Source organism: Hippocampus bargibanti, linkage group LG06, assembly GCF_051943395.1.
Source record: "Hippocampus bargibanti isolate YZ-2025 linkage group LG06, ASM5194339v1, whole genome shotgun sequence".
In the NCBI taxonomy this organism is placed as follows: domain Eukaryota; kingdom Metazoa; phylum Chordata; class Actinopteri; order Syngnathiformes; family Syngnathidae; genus Hippocampus; species Hippocampus bargibanti.
Genome location: NC_142739.1, coordinates 9,799,193 through 9,816,982, shown reverse-complemented (window position 1 = coordinate 9,816,982; position 17,790 = coordinate 9,799,193). Strand labels below are relative to the sequence as shown.

The following is a 17,790-nucleotide window of genomic DNA, read 5'->3' as shown; positions in this document are numbered from 1 at the left end:
TGTGTGTGTGTGTGTGTGTGTGTGTGTGTGTGTGTGTGTGTGTGTGTGCGTGTGTAAGTGTGTGCGTGCGTGTGCGTTTCATTGGAGATTTACTGCAGGTTTGGCCTTGAAAGGGCAGGTGTGTGTGTGTGTGTGATTGTGTGCGTATAGACGTCTATGTGTGTGTGTGTGTGTGTGTGTGTGTGTGTGTGTGTGTGTGTGTGTGTGCGTGTGTGTGTGTGTGTGTGTGTATGTGTGTGTGTGTGTGTGTGTGTGTGTGTGTGTGTGTGTGTGTGTGTGTGTGTGTGTGTGTGTGTGTGTGTGTGTGTGTGTGTGTGTGTGTGTGTGTGTGTGTGTGTGTGTGTGAATGTTTGCCAGGTGAATAGTTAGGGTGTGTATTTACCTCGAGGGGAAAGTACGCTTGTGGCTTGTCCGACTGTCAGCAGGCAAGAGAGGCAGGACAAAGGCTTGTCTTCCGACTTGCAATATGTGCAAGCAAAGTTATTGTGGCCGAGTGGTTAAGGCGATGGACTAGAAATCCATTGGGATCTCCCTGCGTAGGTTTGAATCCTGCCAGCAACGAAGAATCAACATTTTGTTGCTGGATCCTGTTTTGACCTGTTATGTACATATTACACATTACACATTACAGAGGCTCCCCAACTTATGAACGAGATATGTCCCGAACAGTCGTTTGTAAGGCGAATTCGTTCATAAATTGCTTCAGTTTTATATTTTGTATGAAATCAATGTTTAAGGCTGATATATGTATGTTTAAGGTTTATATAAGTGTCACGGTGTGCAAGGTGGTGATGGCAGTTGTGGATCCCAATAAGCAGGCAGGAGGGAGCAGCAGGTTGTGTTTGAGAAATTGTATTAAAATAAAGTCAACAGGAACAAAAATCTAAAACATCAAAGTCATTCAAACAGAAAAATACAAAGCATCAAATGAAGACCAAGAGTAAAAGTCTGCCAAGATTAAACAAACACATGCACTGCATACAATGCATGCAATTGCATACAAAGCATATAACAATGACCCGACACCGGATGGTCGTGCCGGCAGTCCTTTTAAGTGTCACTAATTGTAACGACCAGCACCTGCGAGGCAGCAGGCAGGGCTGACAGCGCTACTCGGTGGTTGCCAATCCGAACGTGGCAGTCCACCAAGGCTCGGGACGACCAGCACCTGTGCAGGTGCAGGCGGGGCCTGCACCTGCCCGCCGCCCGTCGTATGCTGGAGAGGCAGCGGTTGCCGTCTCCACCATTGTTCCCTGGCGAGTGGACCTTTTGGGAGACTGTTGGGACTTCTGGAAGAAGTCCCTTGAAGGGGGGGTACTGTCCTGATCTGGTTGGCGACCAACTGGTGGCGCTGTCGGCCCCACCTGCACCTGCACAGGTGCTGGTCGTCCCGATCAGTAGCGGACTGCCACGTTCGGATTGGCGACCAACGGGTAGCGACGTCAGCCCTGCCTGCAGCCTCACAGGTGCAGGTCGTTTTAATCAGTGACACTTAAAAGGACTCCCGGTACGACCATCCGGTGTCGGGTAATTGTTTATTGCATGCTTTGTCTGCAATTGCATGCACTGTACGCTGTGCATGTGTTTGTTTAACCTTGGCGGACGTTTACACTTGGGTTTTTTTTATGCTTTTTTCTGTTCAGATCATTTTGATGTTTTACATTTTGTTCCTGCTTACCTTTATTTTAATACAATTTGTCAAACAACCTCCTTCTCCCTCCTGCCTGCTTTTTGGGATCCGCACCCGCCATCACCACCCTGCAAAATGTGACAATAAGTATGTTTAAGGCTTGTATAAGTCACCTGTATGGGTTTGTATTGAAAAAAGCATGACTTAAAAATAGGTGTGCAATCCAAAATCTAATTTACAGCATCTGAAAGACAATCTGACGATACAAAATGATATCACATGATATGAACCAATGCAAGATATTACAAAATGATATCAAAACCATACAACTCTACACTGTTTATGTGTGTGCATCTGTGTCTTTGTGTGTGTCTTTGTGTGTGCCTGTTTGTGTGTGTGTGTCTGTGTGCGTGAGTGTGTGCATGTGTGTGTTCGTGTGTGTGTGTGTGTGTGTGTGTGTGTGTGTGTGTGTGTGTGTGTGTGTGTGTGTGTGTGTGTGTGTGTGTGTGTGTGTGTGTGTGTGGATATACACACAAACCCCAAACTGCCCTTGCTTAGGTCACTCTGCCCGTCTGCCAACTTTTGGGTGGAACTCATTGACTAATTACACATGTAATCAGATTAAAGTAATCTGATTACATTAAATTAAAGTAATCTGATTACTGCAGGTAAACACACACACACACACACTCGAAGACACACGCACACACACACAGTTGATCGACAGATTCTGTCGTTGCGAAAAATGGGGCTGATTATGATCAAAGCCATCAATTATTAGATGTCACTTATGATGATCCTTCATGATTATCCTTTGGTGTGTGAAGAAAGATTTTAAGTTGAGCAATTGTCTCGGAGTTGCAGTGTTCTCTCTTCGTCATTTCCTGTAAACTAATCGTGTCCCTCTTGAGGGAAGACGTTGCGTATGAGATAAATTAAAGCAAATGCTCCAATCCATCAGGTAAATGATCAAATGTAATAAATTACAAGCACAGTCTCCTCCTCTTCCTCCTTTCTTTTCTTCCTCCTCTGGAGTCGCTGGTCTGACTCAGAAAGATGTGTAAGTGCTCCACTCAGAGACAACGGCCATAAATAATCACACACACACACACACACACACTCATCGGGGTGGTGGGTGTGACGGGACAGGTTAAGATGAAAGCTTTTCGTCCTCTGCCGTCTTATTAGAGAGCTTTTAAGATGTAAACACACACAGACACACACACATGCACACTCAGAGTGAGTGAGAGAGAGAGTCGGTCCTGCTGGGTGGTGTAGACACAGCCCCGCTGAGGCTCGGCTCGCTCACAATGGAGCGGTCAGCAGGGAGGACACAGCGCTAATCCCTGTTAGCATCACAATGCTACAGTGGCACACCTCAGCCTTGAGGACGGACACACAAAACACACTCCAGACAGGCTTTAAACCGTTCATTGGGCATAGACGGTGTGCACATAAGTGCATACAGACACACACTATGTTTATACTACCCAAAGACCCCAATCCAAACACCCCTAACCACCTCTTTATAATACCTGACATCCATCCATCACATTGTCCTCCCAACAAAACGAGTTCTCGTTGAATCAGACCAATGGGAGTTTTTTTTGGGTTGCTTTTTTTGGGTCACTGAGTCACTTTTTTGACGACTAAAATGGATCCATGACTTCTTCTTTCTTTCTTTCAAGACTTGACCAGAAAAGTCTAATCTTGTCTTGGCAGGTCTAGTCTTGGTGTAGATGTCCACAAGTTATATTCATCTCATGTAAGTCGAAGGATGCACCGGTGATTTCATCATCTTCAATCATAAATTGAAAAGTGAACAACAACGGTGGGTACACCACAAAAATAAACTAATAAATAAATCTCAAGTCTGAATAACTTGTCATGTGCACATTGAGTAGCAGGAAATAAAGATAAATGGCACACACGCACACATAAAGTCACAAATAGTAGGTGCTTTGACAAAAGCTGAGATAACATCTGAATTGCTGGCAGGGATGACACACACACACACACACACACACACACACACACACACACACACACACACACACACACACACACACACACACACACACACACACACACACACACGCATTAAAGAGGCCTTTACTTCCATGCCAGTTCAATTAACTAAGAACAATAGTGGACCAACACCTGAGGCCAAATATATGACAAACCTTTACTCTCTCTCTCAAACACACACACAGGCACAAGCACACACAAACACACACACACACGCACGCACATACACACACACACACACACACACACACACACACACACACACACACACACACACACACACACACGCATTAAAGAGGCCTTTACTTCCATGCCAGTTCAATTAACTAAGAACAATAGTGGACCAACACCTGAGGCCAAATATATGACAAACCTTTACTCTCTCTCTCAAACACACACACAGGCACAAGCACACACAAACACACACACACACGCACGCACATACACACACACACACACACACACACACATGGGCCGAAGGCAGAGAGTTCAAAGCATCGCCCCGGGCTGCTGTTGGAGGGAGAAAAAGAGGGGTGAGTGAGCAAAAAGAGTGAATGAATGAAAAGCCCACATACCTGCAGGGGTCAAAACAGGTGAGCTTTAATGGAGCCTTTCCCTTTCAGGCGCACACACGCAAACACACGCACACACACACACACACACACACACACACACACACACACACACACACACACGCACACACGCACACACACACACACACACACACACACGCACACACACACACGCACACACGCACATACACACACACACCTGTGTGCAACACTTGATCCTCACCCAGAGAATGTTGGGACAAATGTTATATTTGGACAAAGAAATGTAACAGTTGAAATAAGATGGACTAACCAAGGGTAAGGAAGAGCAGAGGGTAATGCCCACGTTCAGAAAAAAAGGCAAAGAAAATAATGCATTTGAATATGAAAATAACATGTACTGAAAAATCAGTATGGCTTTGTCAACACAAAAGCAAGATATGTTACATTCAAGGTCAACGCACAATGTGGGATAGAAGAAATCTGTCTTCACCTTCCTCTCTGCAATGTGTTCTGGAGAAGAGAGGGGATTGCAGGTACTCATCACCCCCCACCCCCACCTCAACCTAACATAGAGGGGTGGCCCGATTCCTCCCGAGGGCTCCAAAAGCTGTGAACCTCCCCAGGTAACTGTTAAGCTAGCCTCAGGGACAGTGTGTGGAGTTTATGCTAGCTCTTGGGAGAAAATTCTAAGTTGAGTTCATGAAGTTGCACAACCATACTTCAAGTAGGGTTTCAAAGAAGGTTTAAGGGTTCAAAGTACTGTTGTGGTTTCAAATTAGGGTGAAGGTATCAAAGAAAGGTTTCAAAGTCGAGTTTGGGACTTAAAAAAGGGATACAAAGTTGGGTTTAGGTTTCAAAGTAGGTTTTGCGATTTAAAGTAACGTTTTGAAGTAGGGTTGGGGTTTGAAAAAATATTTTGGTGGTTTGCACTTATTAAGAACATCAAGTTGTAATTTATTTACATATTATGATGAATTTATTGAAAAGGTGTGAGATTAACGGTGTTGTGAAAGCAGCATGTCATTCTTAGGGTTAATGTGTTTTGTTTACTGGATATTTTTATGAATTTTTAATGCATTGGGAGTTTTTATTTATTTTTTAATACCTCCTAATGTTCAAAAGAATCCGACAAATTATATGGTGACGGTTGATGACTTGAAAGTTAACCTGAGTGTCATTTGCATTGGCTATTTAGGAAAATCAGAGAAAAATACAAGTTCCAAAAGAATTTGGCTCACAGTGTAAATTTAAACTACTGCCGAGAAGAGTGTGAACAACCCTACCAAATTTGACTCATTTATAATACAACCGAGTGGATAAAATGTGGCTCAAGTTAACTACTGCATGGGCGTGCTAAATGCACTAAAATTACATACACCGTTAAAATGTCACCTGTCAATCAAATATCCTATATGCCAATATGTCAATGTGAGGCTAACTAACGTTGGGAAAATGAGGCGTTCTTTTGAGATCACGCTTTTCTGAATAGCCACAGGTACACACAAGTCATAAATAATAATAATTCCCCCATCTTCACGCTTCCAACTTTTTTTAATAATGTGTATGGACTCACAGCCAACAATGAGCCACTCTAAATCATCCCTGCCGGTTGACAATCAGACTTTTTCAGGATGGAGGCTTTGTCATTTTTTCTACAGTGCAAGTAGGGGTGAAACATGCAGTATTGGCCATGCAAAATAAAAATAAACTGAAATGCTGATGACTATGGATGTAGTTCAAGACGGAATATATGTGTGTGAATGAGAGGGATCCAAGTGCAAGAGTGATGCTACATAGGGAAGAGATAAAGACGGTGGAGGATTTTAAGTACTTGGGCTCAACTGTCCAGAGCAATAGAGAGTGTGAAAAAGAGGTGAAGAAGCATGTCCAGGCAAGCTGGAGCAACTGGAGAAAAATGTCAGGTGTGATGTGTGATAGAAGGGTTTCAGCTCGGATGAAAAGAAGAGTGTATAAAACCGTGGTGAGGCCAGCCATGATGTTTGGACTGGAGACAGTGCCACTGAAGAAAAGACAGGAAGCAGAGCTGGAGGTAGCAGAGCTGAAGATGTTGAGGTTTTCTTTGGGAGTGACCAGGTTGGATAGGATCAGGAATGAGTACATTAGAGGGACAACTCATATTAGAGGCTTTGCAAAGAAAGTCAGATGGTTTGGACATGTCCAGAGGAGAGAGAGTGACTATATTGGGAGAAGGATGCTGAGTATTGAACTGCCAGGCAGGAGACCGAGAGGAAGACCGAAGAGGAGGTTTATGGATGTGGTCAAAGAGGACATGAAGGTAGCTGGTGTGAGAGAAGAGGATGCACAAAATCGGGATAGGTGGAGGACATTGATTCGCTGTGGCGACCCCTGAAGGGAAAAGCCGAAAGGAAAAGAAAAAGATTTGCATTATAACGTGTTTTAAATTCACCTTGTTCCTTGTTTTACTGTATTCCATGTTCATGGTCCTCACTCGCACGTTACGTTTTTGTTCCCAAATGCTCTTGTCAGCCCTGTGTCTTGCGTCACCCACTCGGCTCCCTCCATCTACTTATGTCTTTTCTAGGGGATCCTAGTTTTTTGAATTTCTGTCGTAGACTTGTCATGTCGTCATTCTTATCGTGATGAATGTATTTTTTTATGTTTTTTTTTCTGTTTGTTGATTTTGTATGTTATTTTATTTTTCATCTTTGAATCCATGTGCTTGGGTCCATATTTTGCCACCAAGTGCAAAAACCTTCTTACACTTATAATGTCAGTCATTTATTGGCAAATTGTGGGTTTTTAGCACTTGCAGTTTGTGCAGACATTTTGGGATGGTCAGGTGGGGGTCAGTTGGGTAGTGGGGCGCACATGCACAAAACTCCTCATTGTGTGGCGAAAACAAAGAAAACCAGGAGGAAAAAAAGCCTTCTATTTACCTGGAGCGCATCCCCGTAAAGAATGAGGGATCAACACCATATTTTTCTCCCCCAACACCACCCCCACCTCCCTCTTTACAGCCCACACCCTCACCCTCATTTAGCCTTCCTCACCCTCTACCCCACCCTGACAGCCACATTGTCAACAGGACAAAGGCCAGGAGGCAGCGACGAGGAAGGTAAAGGAGTCACGGGGGTGAAGACTCACCTGATAAGACCGTGAATGATCCCTATTGATGGACCCCCGACTTCCCTCCAAAATTCTTCTTCACACATCATGCTGACACACCATTCACCACATGGATGGATGTTTGTCCACATGGTGTATCAATGCGTGATGCACACTTTGCCGCAACTTTTGGTTGTAGTATGTAAGCGACTTATTAAATTGTATATATATATATATATATATATATATATATATATATATATATATATATATATATATATATATATATATATATATATATATATATATATATATATATATATAGTAAAGTCTCGTTATATCAATATTCTCCGGAGTTAGAAAGCATGTCGATATAACCGTAATGTCGATATATCCGTCCTGCGCCGAACTGCATCAACAAAAGCCGCCAAAAGAGGGCATCCAAGCGCCATATAAGAAACAGAGCTGGCCATGAGCTCGCCATTTCGTGCCTCTTTTTGTTTGGGGTGGGAGATGTTGCCCCAATGTTGCCTCAAAATGGCACATATAATTCTTTAATCAATTGCAAACACGTATGCTTTCCTCTTCAAAACTACAGTGTATTTGAATCAGATTCATAACTGGATGTGTAACAAGAAAGCATATTATCCGAATGTGAAGCCATTGTTTGGATTCACAAGCAATGCAAGACGTCTTGGCGTGAAGTCATTTTTATTGGTGTTTTGCATTTGAATAAAAAGTGACATCGGTTGTCCTTTAATACACAGTATGGAATGTACAGTAATTTTCAAAATCATCACGCTTCAGCAGACAAAACAAGAAACATCGTTGCAAAAAACGATTGCATTTATATACAGTACAGTGGGATTGTACATAACACAACAGAGAAACTGCAACGCTTACATCTTACTGTATTATGTATGCAATTTAAAAAAGCCATCAATCTTTTTCTGCTTCCCATTTTTACCTTTTAACAAACACTTCAATCTCGTCTGCTGCACACGAGCTAGCATCTGAAAATGAAAATGGCTTTGCTACACGGGAGCTGGTCACGCAACAAACTCACGCGACCAAGTCACGTGACCAAGTCGACCAATGGCGCGACCGATGGCATGTAAACAAAATGGCTGGCGGGAGATGAAAAAGAGCACCGTAGTAACCGGATTATCGTAAAAACCACGAATCGTACTAAACGGAACTAATTATATATAAAAAGACTAGAAATGTGCACGGGAAATGAAAATAGTGTCGTAATAAGCAGTATTATCAATATCAACGATATCGATATAACAAGACTTTACTGCAGGGGTCGGGAACCTTTTTGACTAAGAGAGCCATAAAAGTAAAATATTTAGAAATGTTTTTCAGTGAGAGCCACACGCACGCGGGTGCGCACATACAAACGCTCGCGTGCGCGCGTACACACACACACGCGCGGCCACGCTAGCTAGCCTGCACACGGCTCATAAACTTCCACACTTGCTATCTGCAATCTACTTCTCGCAGAAGTATGTTGATGCTAACGTTAACATCGGGCTTGTTAAAATGTCACTGACATTCGACTGTTTCATCAATTGTTTCATTGCAAATTAGAATCAGAACATTTTCTCTCCTCTAATGCTCCGGTGCATTAACGCTGAAGTGCACTAGTTCGGCTCATTTCAAGGGGCGTTTACCTGTTTCAACATGACGGCCACTATCATCCAATCAAAATGGCGCTTTCGGCCAACCTAGGTCAGTGACATCCAATCAAAATTGCGCTTTTCGCCAACTGCAGCCCCAACGGGAAATGAACGGCGAAAAAACGAAAATAATATATATATATATATATAAGGCCCGGTAGTCGAGTGGTTAGCACACCGGCTTCACAGTGCAGAGGTCGCCGGTTCGCGTCCCGGTCCGGCCTCCCTGTGTGGAGTTTGCATGTTCTCCCCGGACCCGCGTGGGTTTTCTCCGGGTCCTCCGGTTTCCTCCCACACTCCAAAAACATGCATGACAGGCAGATTAACCACTCCAAATTGTCCCTAGGTGTGAGTGTGAGAGTGACTGTTGTATGTATTTGTGTGCCCTGCGATTGGCTGGCAAATAATTCAGGGTGTCCCCCGCCTCGTGCCTAAGACAGCTGAGATAGGCTCCAGCAACCCCCACGAATCGTATATATATATATATATATATATATATATATATATATATATATATATATATATATATATATATATATATATATATATATATATATCTTTAAACATATATACGTACATATATATGTGCATATACATGTATACATATTTATACATTTTTTTTTCCCACAATGTATTTAATTGGCCTTCAATTGTCTAAGACAATGAATGACTCTGTGTCTTTGTGTTGTCATATTTGTTATTTTTTCTTTTTTTTTCCCAAGATGGCGGCGCGTGAACACGCAGCGGCTCCCCTCTCCCGGCAAATTGGCGTTTTCATGTTTATGTTTGTTAAAGTAATTATAAGTGCCTTGCATGCTGGGTCCGAGAGGACAGTAATTTCATCTGTGGTGTATGTCATGCATATTAGCATATTTGACAATAAAGCTGACTTTGACTTTAATTTTACTATCCACAATAGTTTATGTCCACCAAAATGTCACTTGTGACTTGTTTAATAATATGATTTACACTGTAAGGTGTCCTTGAGAGTTTTGAAAGGTGCTTATCAATAAAATGTATGATTAATATTTTTATTAAATTAAGTGTGTCATCTGAATCACTATTCAAGTACAGGTTCGCAGTGTGGCAGTGTGGCTATGTATGATGTTGAAGTGGATGATGTAATATCAACCCTTTGATGCACCAATAATAGTAACCTGCAACCCGATGACACGATAAATAGTCAACTGTAGTAATTGCTGTCCCTGAAAAGCTTAAATATACTCAAACTGTATTATTAGAGTTAATTAGTTTGTTGATTAATTCATCGAGTCCAACAATTGGAGAAAAAAAAAGTTTTATGTCTCATGAAGGTGGATGGCATAACCACATTTTCCATGATTACACGATTACACTCACCATGCATCATTGTCTGTTTGGAATGTATTAGCAGTTAAAAAAACTCAACAGTTATGAAATATCATAGGGGAGGCATTGCTGTTTCCACTCAGCTCATTTTTTTGGAAAGTTTGATGAAGCACAAAAGATTATCGGAGCTCTAAGAATAATTCCCATTCAGAGTCTAAAATAATCTTATTCGGACAATTTAAAATCGAACATTAACTCAAACCAGTTCTGGTCGAAGTGGGGCAATCAGGCCAGTCGTTAGTCAGAACAATAGGAACAATCAGTGGAGTTGCAGTGAGTCCTCTGCTCCCCCAACCTGAGACTGTCATGATCTGGTTGGCGACCAACGGGGGGCGCTGTCGGCCCCGCCTGCACCTGCACAGGTGCTGGTCGTCCCGATCAGATTGGCGACCAGCGGGTAGCGACGTCAGCCCTGCCGGCAGCCTCGCAGGTGCTGGTCGTTATAATCAATGACACTTAAAAGGACACCGGGCACGATCATCCGGTGCCGATTCATTGTTTGTTTGCTGCTTGGTTGCAGCATGCATTGTGTACGTGTTTGTTTAACCTTGGCGGACTTTTACACTTGGTTTTCTGTTGCTACTTTGTATTTTTTCCATTCAGATCATTTTGATGTTTTACATTTTGTTCCTGCTGACTTTATTTTAATACAATTTGTCAAACAACCTCCTGCTCCCTCCTGCCTGCTTTTTGGGATCCGAACCCGCCATCACCACCTCGCAAAACCGTGACAGAATGAATCGGCCTACCATCGGATCCCGCAGGTACATCGGACCCGTCTCATTTCCACCCTGTGCCTGGCAATGCTACGTCCACGTTAGCGCAAGCCTCGTCGAGTTTGAATTGCGTCACTCGACGAGCCGCAACGTCCACGTAAACGTCCGGCCGAGACCTCCTTCCAGGTGGCCGTCCAGGGTGACACTGGGTGACTGGCATTGCACGCCCACGTCCAGCCACGCTGTCGTCGTGCATGACGAATTGAGTCTCATCCACGACGAGCCGTGCAACGTCCGCGTCAACGTCAGTCCGAGACCCCACTCACCGCTGGATCCCGGAGCGGCTCTGGACTGGTCTCGTTCCCCCGGAGCCGGGCAGTTCACGCCCACGTCGGCGTCCGGCCGAGACCTGGTCCCATACGGCCGTACGGGGTGCCATTCTGCGCCTGGCAGTTCGACGTCCACGCAGAGCCATGCGCCGTCGCGTGAACGTGCGAGAGGGATCGCACTCACGCCCACGACGATCCGTGCCGCGTCTTCGTCCACCCCAGGCCGAGTCCCGTTCCCATCAGGCCGCCGCCCGTCGTATGCTGGAGAGGCAGCGGTTGCCCTCTCCACCGACCGTTCCCTGGCGAGTGGACCTTTTGGGAGACTGTTGGGACTTCTGGAAGCAGCCCCTTGAAGGGGGGGTACTGTCATGATCTGGTTGGCGACCAACGGGGAGCGCTGTCGGCCCCGCCTGCACCTGCACAGGTGCTGGTCGTCCCGATCAGATTGGCGACCAGCGGGTAGCGACGTCAGCCCTGCCGGCAGCCTCGCAGGTGCTGGTCGTTATAATCAATGACACTTAAAAGGACACCGGGCACGATCATCCGGTGCCGATTCATTGTTTGTTTGCTGCTTGGTTGCAGCATGCATTGTGTACGTGTTTGTTTAACCTTGGCGGACTTTTACACTTGGTTTTCTGTTGCTACTTTGTATTTTTTCCATTCAGATCATTTTGATGTTTTACATTTTGTTCCTGCTGACTTTATTTTAATACAATTTGTCAAACAACCTCCTGCTCCCTCCTGCCTGCTTTTTGGGATCCGAACCCGCCATCACCACCTCGCAAAACCGTGACAGAGAGCAGGCACCTATCATAACCAGCACCGCCATGTCTGGACAGTATATATATATATATATATATATATATATATATATATATATATATATATATATATATATATATATATATATATATATATATATATATATATATATATATATATATAGGGCCTAAACTACCAGTAAGACTTTAGTTTGCTGACGAAGTTTCTTGGATAAGAAGTGAAACTTCGAACACCTTCAAAGAAGTACAGATGACGGCTGAAGAAACCTTTTCATCGATGTACTGAATAATAAAGTTGTTTTATTTACATTTGTGATGGTCGTTGATTGCTTGATGGAATGGATAGCTTTTTGCATAAAGTATCTCAAGGAGCTCTGGGTTGTACATCTTCGAAGTTGTGATATTGCAACAGCAAAAGATGCAAGCAGACACTCAAGAAACATCATTAATAGCTGGTACCCTTGCTTGTCTTTTCATTTCAAATTGAACTGATGGCGAGTGCTGGTTATTTGTGGAGCCTGATTGATGGGAATTTTAACCTTGCAGTCTACCCTCTGCCTTTGAACTATCAAAGTTGAAACGAGTCCAAATTTCACTGTTTTCTATCCATTTTGTCACTCTCATTGTCGTCTGCTTTAATGTTTAAACCACTTCCCCTCACTGCTCCGTTCTTGACCAATCACGTTGCTTTAACCGAAGACTGGAGGCGGGGAATTGAGGACAAAAAAAATGTCGCCAGCCATTTTATTTTTGGGAGAATGGCTTCACTCTCTCTCTGTCGGTAACCCCCCCTCCCCCCACTAACTGCTGCGTTCTTGACCAATCACGTGGCCTTAACCGACGACTGGGGGCGGAAAATAGAGGACCAAAACAAGCCGGCTGCCACTTTCTTTTAGGAGAACGTGCTCGTCCGGGATTGACACATCACTCATTGTGGCAGCTCCGTGTGTATTCCGAAAAATAGTTTGTACGCAAAGGTAAAATGTTCATAAATTTATCGTTCGTAAACCGAAAAGTTCGTAAGCCAAGGGGTTCGTAAACCGAGGTATCACTGTATTTGGTTTTCACAGTCATAAAAAATTTGGGCTCATTTTCCAGTGAGTGTCCCAATACTTTTGTTGGTGTGGCGTGATGCAGGTAGTCACGTAAAGGTATTGGATGGGTGTAATGAAAGAGAAAGAGCGGAGTGCTGAGAACGGATGGGGGCGGAAGGGCTTACAGGTTAGGAATTTATATGGCGGTGTTGTATGTTCTGCTGAATTATCCTGAATTAACCGTTTGTTTACTTTGGCTGCGAGGCTGCCGACTGAAGCGGGTCCATCCTGGCCATCAGGTGACCGCCTTCTTTGTCATGGAAAGAGTTGGCGGTGGGGGGGGGGGGGGCGACGGGGACGGAGTAGGGGGGGGTCTAGATGGATCCTGGAGGAGGCGGTCCCAAATGACTGTCAGGAATGTCACCTGGAACAATGATGCCATTCTCCACCACAGCAGCGTCCATCATCATTAGAGGTCAGCCGCCAGCGTGGTGGTGGTGGGGCGCTACGGTTGGGGTGGTGCCGACTTTGACTTGGCACCTTGGTGCTTGAGGAAGTACAGTGACAGCAAGTTTGCATGGATCACAATTTTCATATGGTGGTACCTTGACTTATGCTTTAACATGCTGTTCCAAGTCAATATTTCTCATTGAAATGAAATGAACTGCCATTAATTCGTTCCAATCCCGATGCAAAACTTTTTTTTTGCCTTTAAAAGAAAGTAGCACCACACTTAATTAGTTCAATGTGAGCGTCTTCATGCTGTCTGTAATTCTGTTCATTTTTCATTTGTGTGTTTGGTGAATAGGCGACTTTTCATTTAACTCAATAGTATTTGAGTTTTGGTTTGACTATAAATCCCGACAAAAAAAAAAAAATGATGGCCCATTCCCGAAAAAAAAATTAATATTAAATTGACATTAAAGGACAACCGACGTTTCCAGACAAGTTCGGTACATATTTGTAAAATGGCTTCAAATGACTTCTGAGCGTATTTTACAAAGACTCCACCGCATATAGCTATATTTAACGTTTTAAGACTCGCGCTGAATATTCCGGAAGTCTTGTTTTTGTGTTGGTGACGAGTCCGTACGTAACGTCACTGAAGGAATGCCCCTGACCGAAAAAAGTACACATTGTAGCAGTCCTTCCATCGCGTCAATGTATTTTGCTGTACTTGTTTCGTCTGAAAACATCATGTTGCACCAAAAAGAGCGAGAAGAGGGCGACCAAGCTCCATGTAAGGAATTTATCAGCCTGTGGAAACAGGCTGATTATTCCTCACACGAAGCTTGGTTGCCATTTTCTGCCTCTTTTTTGGTGATACATTTCCCCCAAATGTTGCCTCAAAATGGCACGGAATAAATTCTTTACTCGATTGCAAACATGTATGCTTTCCTCTTCAGAACTATTTGAATCATATTCATAACTGGATGTGTAACAAGAAAGCATATTCTCCGAATCTGAAGCCATTGTTTTGATTCTCCAGCAATGCAAGACGTCTTGGCGTGACGTCAGGAACTGGGGGCGGGACTTTCTGAAAATGCCCAATTCGCAGCTCAATTTTTTGCAGATTTTGGACACTTTAAGTCATTTTTATTGGTGTTTTGCATTTGAATAAAAATATCATACTGCGTGTTTTGGGTATTTTAGATGCTATAAAACGTTTTTCTGATGTCAGTTAGGAAACAAAAAGGTGACGTCTGTTGTCCTTTAACATTAACCCATTCACTACCACACGTGCAAAAATGTGCCAGGGTTTTTGTCATTGTCACTCAAATTGCAGGACCCACAATATTGAGTTTTAAGACGACATGAACATTCAATGTAGCGTAAGAAAAAATCATCAGAAAAAAATAGTTAATTCCTAAATTGTGTGGGTATGGAGTTATATGAGCTTGAAATAGGGGCGGGTGTCCAAAATATAATGCAATACATAGATATTGGTATATATTGCGCTTTAGCAACAGCTGAAGCTGTAACAAAGTGCTAACATGGAAAAAAGAGAGAAATACTGAATGAGTTAACATTAAAAAATATATTAAATCAACATTCAAATTAAATTAAAAGTCAAAAATCCATTACAGCCTGCCCCTCAATTAAGTTTTTGCACAGTGTTATATAAAAACACCATTTTAAAGAAAGAAATAGTTTTGCTAAATATTACATGAATGTAAATGTGCCAACAGTCACCCATATGGACAGACAAACCGAGGCTGAGGTGCGTCTGTTTTCCTTGTGTTGTCAAATTATTTGTTATTTACTTTTTTTTGGTTCTTTTGACTTCAAGATGGCGCCGCAAGAGTGGCTGCCTTTCAAGCAGCTCATGTATTTTGTTTTTCTACTTTCATTCCTTTCATCACTTTGCTGCTGTGAAATGTACATTTCTCCACTGCAAGACTATTAAAGGCAAATCAATCCAATCCAATCCAAGAGTGTATTACATTAACCTGTTCTGTGTGTGTCAAATTTGCAAAAAAAAAAAAAAATTGTTACTAAATGAGGTCAAAGAAAAAAACAAAGAAAAAAAAAGGAATAAATGTTTTCATTATCCTGTTTGATCACGTAACTCGGACATATTTGCTGTCGTTGGAATCTAAGTCTCCGTTTCCATGCAAATGTTTTACTTTGAACAATTGTCTCTTCATTTGCATAGCACAGCATACTTTTTCTTCATTTTGGGGAAACTCCGCAGCAGTGGCGTAAAATATCAAAATCTTGATTTCCATAACAGACCTTTCCAAGTTATTTGAATGCTCCTAAATTACAACATGCAAACACTTCAGAAAGAAAGCACACAACGTTGACATGACGCTATTTTTGAATACATGAACACTTTTTGAAATGATTTCAATGATTTGATCATCTTGAAGGCTACCCAACTATGACCTGACTTCACTTTTCTCTTCGTGGGTAGTTGAAGAAAGTGTCGTTGAGCAAACACACAAACGGACTTTGCGGCGGTCAAACAATTGTTATTTTAACACAAAATATTGACACTATATGTCAAGTGATCAGACTCATACATGCACGCAAGCAAAGGCGCGCGTGGGTCAATCTAATCCAATTTACTCTGTGATTTGTTTACGTAGCCGCTGTGGGCAAACGGTTAGCATTAGCATTAATGAGCGCTGGGACAATGGAAGCCGACGGGCCGCTGTTAGCGTTTGCTCAAACGTCCTTTCAAGCCTCGTACCTCAGAGTGAACGCTATTAGCATCACTAACATCATCAGCTTTGTCATTTAGCGGTCGTGTTTCATGTTTTTAAACAACTTTAACAAGACGTTTGACTGCATTTAGTCGCTGGGGTTCTGTATGTGATTTTAACAGATTTTTAGCCCATTGAATGGCCATCTTGTTTTTTTTTTTAAGCATTCAGCTGTTGTCCTTTGAGACCACATTTGAAAGTTTGGAACTTGATTTAGCATTTGGTTGAGTTGAGCTTTACTGCATTTATGAGCCATGTTCATTATGTATTTGTTTTTTTTTTTTTTTAAGACAGAACGTTTTTACGCTCATTTTAGAATTTTGTGTTTGCCTTCAATTTAGAATCTGGCTCACCTTTAAATGAATACAAAATTTAAAACCACACTCAGACTCAGATGAAAATTCAACAGTTAGTCTTAGTCTGCTAAATGCCACCTTACCGAATTTACAATGTGACTGACATTTCATTTTTGACATAATGATGGTAAAAATTCAGTTATTGTGCAGACAGAAGGCCACCGCCGGTGAGCAGATTACACTTTGGGGGTCTCTGTTGAGGGACAGGGGCTGCCGATCAAGCTAATTAATCCAGTCTGAATGTGGAGGAACTAGCTAGACGAGGATTACAAATGCTGGGAGCAAAACAAGCACAAGACGCCTTGTTTGTTGGCCTCTTTTAGGCTGGTCACGCGCCGCAAAATGACAAACGAGACAAGATCGACCGCAGCCCAAAATCTGTCGGGTGCAACCCAGTGACGTTTAACCTAAGCAGACAACCCGCTACACCTAGCTAATCTTTGTGTTTCAAAGACGGCCTTCTTTAGACAAGAGCTTGTAACAGCTGTATGGGTGTTCCCAACTTGTTTAGATCACTTTTGTCTTGCTTTAAATTCGATAGCTACAATAAAAACAAGTTATGTGTCAATGTAGGCTCCAAACGCTACACAATGGTAGCTTCTGTTTTAGAATGATGCCATGGGTATGTGTTTGAAAAAAATAGCCTTTTTTTGCAACCTTGCATTTCTATTTAATTTTAGCAAACATTCCTCTAGGAACTAACCTATACTCGCCGCAAACACAAACAATACAACAAAAGCTTTAAATGTTTTTTCACATAAACAACATCAGTATTTTTACACAAACATTAGCCATGGCGCAACAGTTGGAACGTAACAGTAGCCACTGTTTCATAACATCCTCACCAAAATTTAGTGTGGCAGAATTGTTTCTTAATTTTTTGGTACTTGATGGTAACAAACTTTACCATCTCTAAGCTAAGGTGATTGCCGACATGAGCAACACTTAATCGGTCACAGCATTAGCCATAAATATTCACTCATCTTCATAGTAGATGAACCTAAACTCGAAAAGT

The 17,790-nt window shown here is 42.7% G+C and overlaps 1 non-coding gene across 1 annotated transcript; it reads left to right on the top strand.

Annotated features, from left to right (window-relative positions):
- The first annotated feature begins 479 nt into the window (after window positions 1–479).
- Window positions 480–561, top strand: trnas-aga (transfer RNA serine (anticodon AGA)). The gene has a single exon. It is a non-coding gene; the product is annotated as a tRNA-Ser (tRNA).
- Window positions 562–17,790: the final 17,229 nt, after the last annotated feature.